At 40.8% G+C, this 7,488-nt stretch overlaps 1 long non-coding RNA gene across 1 annotated transcript; it reads right to left on the bottom strand.

Annotated features, from left to right (window-relative positions):
* Positions 1–3,572: 3,572 nt before the first annotated feature.
* LOC124265596 lies at positions 3,573–4,113 on the bottom strand. The gene is made up of 2 exons (XR_006895490.1): positions 4,084–4,113; positions 3,573–3,890 (listed from the first exon to the last, which is right to left on the bottom strand). It is a non-coding gene; the product is annotated as an uncharacterized LOC124265596 (long non-coding RNA).
* Positions 4,114–7,488: the final 3,375 nt, after the last annotated feature.

The raw sequence follows: 7,488 nt of genomic DNA, 5'->3' as shown, positions 1-7,488 counted from the left end.
ACTTGTAACTCTATATGTGTATCTGTTGTTACTATAGAAGAGTATCAATTGCACACTGTCGGAATTCTGATAAATTGACACTTCAAGGATCAAGTGTCATCTACAACGAACTATCTCGCCTGTGTCAGTTACCACAACTAAAACTATTATTTATTCCCAAGATAACATTAAGACAAAAAGGAGACACCATCTCTTTGTTTTTCACCCTTAATCCCAATGTAAATGTGTTTATCAGCACTAAGTAAACTTAGTCTCAGTATAGCAGTGTAACGAATAATACTGAGGCTAAGTTTACTTAGACTGGTTAATCAGTAAATTGATTTTATCCTAGTGTGCACGTTGAAATATACTGAAATTTTCCCGTTTGTAACATATTTAATAGAAAACAGACTTTTCTATTACAGTTTAACTAAACACATTGATGTGGAATATATATATATATGATGCTGGCAATCTATATTTGACAAGTACCTGTAGTGACGTCAGTTTGTGTCACCTGGTCCCTTCAGTTTCAGCGTAGTGACGTCAGTTTGTGTTACCTGGTCCCTTCAGTTTCAGTGTAGTGACCTGGTTTGTGTTACCTGGCCCCTTCAGTTTCAGCGTAGTGACGACCGAGATAGCTAAATATCGGTTTTGGTAACACTGAGATATAAACACAATGTTCTATTTATGTCTTGATAAAACTAGGATGGATCACCAAGAGTCTCACTTATCATATGACTTACATGTCATCGCAAAGATAAATGTCCCGTGATCTAAAACGGGATGATGTCGTGTTTCAAGCAGGCCTAATTCCCATTCATGAGTTGCGTGCCCCCCGTGATAACGGTTGTATTCAAAATGTAAAGTGTCAGTGATGAAACCGTGTCAGAACTAATATGTCTTGTTATTATGAATGATTTCTTCTTTTATTAGATAATATGTTGACATGATGCAGGTATTGCCTACATCCCTGTTGTAAAACCTACCTAGAAATGGTATAGACATTGTCGGTACATTGTTATTAGATAGCTGTTCCATTATATAACAAAACAAACCAAGGCGGGCCATAATTATTAAGGTTCCCCGTGCTGGCAGGGAGGTTGGGCAGCCATGTGGTTAGAGCGTTCGTTCGCCACGCTTGAGACCCGGGTTCGATTCCCCCACATGGGTGCAATGTGTGAAGCCCATTTCTGGTGTTCCCCCGCCGTGATATTGCTGGGATATTGCTGAATGCGTCGTAAAACCATACTCACTCAGTCCTCTCAATGGCAACACAATGTCACGCTGTTTCGTGGATATAATTAAAAGGGACGATTTCACAGCCGCGTCCGGAATGCGAACCAAAATAAACTTCCTCGACACAATGAGTTTGAGGTCATAGGTTACCGGGACATCTATATCAGTTACATTATCTGTTTGCCCAGATCGTGTTCACATATGAAACTTTCCCCTTACTGTAATGGCCCACGTGTCCTTCCGTCTGTACGTTGATCTACTACACATGGAACTGCACGTCCGAAAATACTTCCTGTCAACTCATATTTGTTCATCAATACCGATGAATAGATCGTGTGGACTGAAAGATGTTGGCCAAGATCGCGTGGCCAAGGTCGGTAATTAATTACGGGGGAGCGAGGTTACTCATGATATCAATCAGGATGTCTGTGATTCATATTCGATAATTGTCAGGCCGATTCTGTCACATCCAGAGAACGTGCGCAGTACACATCTGCAGCCATGTTGGTAACTTGTGACAAGGTCACTCTTCTGTGTGGTTACATCGTACCTCAGGCTACTGCTTCCCCAAGGATTGAGGGAAGCGAACACCGTGTCACTACTGGCATCACACCACACACGTGACATGCATGTCCATTAAGCGAGCACATCTTTGGACAGCGCCTGTCATATATAGTCACTCTGATCACAGCATAGGTCACCGTGTTCCCGTTGTAAGAGCCATTCACGAGGTTTGTCATGGGACCTCTACCAGTCCAGCGCTTGTCGAGGAGAGTATGCGAAGGAAACTGTCATTGTATTGTATAGCAGCTACGGAAGTATTGTTCACAAAACTGCGATCATAATGCATTCTAATTAGAGCTATTAAACTCCCACCGCCACTCTTTAAGAATGACCGAAGGCGAATGTCAATGGCAAAGTCATCATGTTTGAATGTTAGATGGTAAGGAAAGTTCGCTTGGTCACCGATGGTGACGGATCGCCGCCAAGATATAGCTGGGATAAGCTGCCAGGAGCGGCCTGAAAACATGCTCACTCACTCACTCACTCGCCTGCTCAAAGGTGGCAAGACCAGGAATATCTGAAACGGACGTAAAATACACGTTTATGTAGGGAGATAGCAGTTTACGAGTGAAACATTTTCAGGTCACGTGCATTTGTTAGTTAACATGAACAGCTGAAACGAAACACCTACATTCACTGTTATAAAGTGGGGAAGTAACATTTTGTCATATTCCTACCCATGAAGAACAACATCTGATTCCTGGAATTTTCACGCAGCACAGGCCTGCTGCATTCTACGACAACCAAAGGTTAAACTGAAAGATATTGTAACGGAACGGCCAAGGACTAGTCGGTAAGTACTAGTAGACAAACTACAAAAAGAAAATGGATGCTGCCACCAGTCACAAAATAAATACCAGAGCTCGGAGATGAGGTTTAGTGAAAATATATCACCAGGACTTAACAGATAGTGGATGTCGAAACTGGCGAAATGCAGAAGGATCACACAACAAGTAGATAAAGTTCCAATAACGAGTTTATTTATGAAGCACCGAACTGAAAATACAAGTTCTCGACACGATACCGACTGCCATCTTGACTGTGACTGGATACCTTGCTCGCCATCCTGTGTCCCCGTGTCGTAGTCTTGCAGTACTGTATCCCAATGTCGATTGAGAACCCTGGGCTGTTAAAACGAATAAACTGTACAATAACCTTCGAAACTTGAAAGTGTACGAACTTGCAGCAACCGGAACTGGATCCAGATAATGTAAACAATACATTCCGGAAGTCACGTGACCCGGAGTGAATGCAAAGGAGGCCACACCTCCTACAGCTGTCAAAATTGTTGTACACGTAAGAAGGAAGCCAAACCCTAATCATAACTTACAGTGAAGTACGTATGTCTCGGCTTTAGACGATTCCAATAACCCCTGTGGAAGAAAACCCTTAGCAGAGACTGTAACTTGATAATGTACATAGCAGGTCGGAATGACTTTGGATAGCGATAACAATCAGCGACTGTAAACGCATTAAATACACTGTGAACTGTAATAGTTCGTACTGACGATAAATCACCTGCGACTTGTCACGTGATAACTGTGACTGTGATTGATAACTGTATCTGTACTCTGTACATTTGAATCAAACGATCCGGGGATATTCCGTCGGAATGAATCCGGATCGACTGTCGCATTCTCGGAACTGTCAGACGAAATCCGGATGTCAACAAAGTTGAAAATAAGCCCCTAAAAATCACTTATCCACAACTAGATACTTAGAGAGCTGACCAAGTGTTAATAATAGCCTTGTTAATTAAAAGTTATACAATAAAAATGTCTTATTATGTGTGTGACCAGCTCTTTAAAATAACAAAGCCGCTGGTATAGGGGAGGACATTTAATTCCGTAGGGTAGTCAGTCCACAAAACATCACCCTGAAACATTTGGCAAAGAATCCAATGGACAGCAAACAATCATTCTATGAGAATATTCTATATAACAAATAGGGTAACATTTTATTGGTTGCATTATTTAAATTAAAATATTCACGTTACGCAAATACACACACACATCACATTCAAAACATTCACACAATGTACTGAGGAAAATACACCTTACCCATCTATGGAATGGAATGGAATTTACAATTCTACCCCTTTTTGGCACCTGCAAACAACATTTGCCAATTTCACAAAATTGCCAAGGCATACACAAGTGCATACACTACAGTTACATGTTATGCTAGAAATAATTTGCTAATTATTTATTTGTAGTATTTTAAAAGTTTTACTCAACCATAATATAAATAACAACCTCTAACTTTAATGTATTAAACAAAACAAGTATTAATGAAACTAACCTTCTGTGGCAAGTAACAGTGCTGCTGCTGCTGCTGCTGCTGCTGCTGCTGCTGCTGCTGCTGCTGTGCAATGCTGGATACTAAGTGCCATGTGCTTGGACACTCAGGGTATTTAATATGCCTAAAAAAACTTCTACCCAATCAGAGACTTAATCTCTGGTCACATTACACACAATATGAAATTGAGGCCAGAATGAACCACCTCACTTTCTTAGTGATGCAAATATTCCACAAAGGGGCATAATTCAGATGCACCTCAACCACATAGAATTTTATTAACAAACCCTCAACAAAACCTTTTATCAGTTTTGTAAATCTGATTTTTAAACAACCACAATGTTTATTAAATAACCCTTCACCAATGAAAGCTTTAAACATATTTTTGGAGTTTAGCAGTTTATACTGTTTATTTGCATAATTTTATAATTACATAAAGCACCTTCACCTGATAACAATAAAATCTGATATGTCCCAATTGACATCATATCCTGTTACATGTGCAAATGAGACATTGGTTGTGACGTAACCGTGGAACCCTACCTTGCTTGTCAAACTTGCTGCACCGACGCTAACATTGACAGCTCTTTTCATAGGTGACCTACGGTCGCATGATACACAAACGTGACGTCAGAATATCCAAGATGGCGACTGTAAACATGACTGAGGTTACTTGTGCTGGAAGTTACTGTTATACTTGATACTGTACCTTGGAAGCAGACTGCACAAAGGTATGTCACCTAAATAAAATGCAGAATGAGGCTGGTATCTTGGCTGGAATCACTTTGATGGCTGAGAGCTTGATTATCTCTGTACTTGAAGCCAAGGTTAGACATGAATTTTTGTTACAATATCTATTTCATGCAATATTTAAGAAATATTTTGAGAATCATTTTGTTTTCATTATAATAAACCTTAAAGCATTGAAAGTGAGTGGTGTGGAACATTTGACACATAATCAAACACTTGGTCAAACTATTCACCAGTTGAGCGGTTGACAAGATGTGAACAGTCGCCTGAATGGGAACACAACGGAAATGCAAAAACCTTACGATTTTTACTATGTCAACTGAAACAAACTTCGTAAACATATAATTCATCATGAAGTGAAATCATTCCTCAGCATTACTGATGTTTGAAGTGGAAGACGCGTGCGTGGTTTGTTCGAGAGAAACAAATATAGAACTATCAAACGATGGGGAAAACAGCATCAGACGAACCAAGACTATCTATGGATACGATGATATGCATCAACCAGCTGTAAAGTCCTATCCCTTTAGTCGCCTCATACATAACTATGGGTTGCTGAAAAAACGACTTTGACTCGGATCTGTACGAGTCGCGAAATAGGGAAACCTCCCAAGGGATGTTCCAGAAAATAAATCACCCTGTATCTCTCTTCAAGTGAGGGCGGTACAAATATACTGAAAGCCATTAAAACGCAATTTGACATTCATACTTTCTTTACTCACACAAATGTCATCATATATAAATGCAACTGGCAGATATGTTTTAAGTAAATATCTGTTGATAATTTCATCGGAAAATGTCCAATCAACACCAACATCAGTGACGCAACAACGACATCAAACAGGAGGGATCACTTGCAGTCAATATCGTGTGTGTCCACCGTGTGCTGCAAGACATGCTCGCAGTCTCCGGGGCATTGAAAGACACAAATTTCTCAGGAACAGCAGGGTGATGGTCTGCCAGCGATGTTGAAGGCAACTGTCCTTGGTGGCACAAGTTGATTTCGAACTCGCCGTCCAAGTTCATCCCACAGATGCTCGATTGGGTTCATGTCTGAAAAAAAGTCCCTTGTTACCCTAGCTGCATGGGGACGTGCATTATCATGCTGAAACAAAAAATGGTTACGACCGCCATATTGATCCATCATTGTGAGTACAGCCGGACGAAGGATATTGTCCACATAAGGTGAGCATTCACACCAAATCATGACACCACCCCCTCCAAAACGATCATGTTCAAGGACACATTTTGGCGCAAGTCTTTCTCCTCGTCGTCGATAAATCCGTTGACGTCCATTTGGAAAGGATACGTTAAACCTGGATTCATCTGAAAAAATGACATCTCGCCATGGCCTGTTGCCAAGATTGGCCCCATTAGGTGTCTGAATCGACCAACAGTGTATGGACGCACATTAAAGTGCATGGCAATCATCACATCTGAAGCACCTTGACTGATTATACCGATAGCCCCATTCCTTTCGTCTTGTGTCAAGCGTGGCATTTTCTCAAAGTGATTGAGTTTCACAATTCCTTGTGCTTTTCAAAGGCCTGGGTGCAGGTAATGCCCGTGCACACCGTGTTTCATAAATGTAGTTATGTTTACGAGAAATGTCAAGGTTCACTTTTAATCATCGACGTTCATGTGAAAGGAATGCTCTGGGACTGAAACTCGAAATTGGTCAGAATAACAGCCTTTTATCCCTACATCCTCTGTATCGCAGGAACAAATCTTCAATAGAACTTTTGTACGTTCCAAGACAACAAATACCAATTGCATTTTTAATGGCTTTCACTACATTAGAATTCCAATTATTTGATCTTACACATACACATTCTGTGTTGTAGGTGATAAATAATGGCGGATGCTATCTTAGGATTAGTATTGCCCGTCAACCCTGTCTGAATATCTGATTGCAATCCACGCTTATCGTCCGAACAGGAGTAATAACATCATCTGCATGGCTCTGCGTGGATTATCTATAAGTGGATGTAGCAAAACAACAATTATAAAAGTGATTTTTTTTGGTGAAAGTGTTCATCACGTGTCAACGATGAGTTGGGGTGTGGTGACGGAAAGTTTTCCCTCCCTTCTTAAGTCACAAGGGGCACCTACATTTGAAGCTGCAGTATAGAGCTTGGTACTACTGTGAGACACGTATTTGTTTCTAAACGCAAAAAGAACAAATACAGATTACATCAGTTTTAATTGCGTTATACGATTGCTGTGACAACTTACCACATCCAGCTATAAATGTTATTGATTTCAGTATTTCAAGATCTAATTTGCTGCTTTACAAGTGGGTGAGTTGTGCTTCACGAAAGCAATACTCCAGCATTATTAGTGGGAAAGGCGGGAGATAGGGGGTAGGGGGGCACCAGAAATGGCGAGGAAACATTTGGCTGCTTTATGAATTTGACCTCAGTTTCTCTTGATGTCGGTTGTTCCACCCCAGTCATGATACTCAACCGCGCAGGCCATCATGTAACTTCCCTGTTATCTGTAATCGGGATCTTGCACCCCTCTTTCGATACCAGGAAGCAACGCCGAGCATCGTTTCTCTACACAGCAGGAAGGTCAAAAAAGAAATTCAGATATGCCGAGGTAATAATTTTCATTTTCGCATTACAGTATACTTAGGTTTTATCTTTCCACAGGAGT

Source organism: Haliotis rubra, unplaced genomic scaffold, assembly GCF_003918875.1.
Source record: "Haliotis rubra isolate DU_JTF1 unplaced genomic scaffold, ASM391887v1 Scf986, whole genome shotgun sequence".
Lineage (NCBI taxonomy): Eukaryota > Metazoa > Mollusca > Gastropoda > Lepetellida > Haliotidae > Haliotis > Haliotis rubra.
Note: the sequence above shows the minus strand (reverse complement) of the source record. Positions and strands in the feature narration are given on the sequence as shown.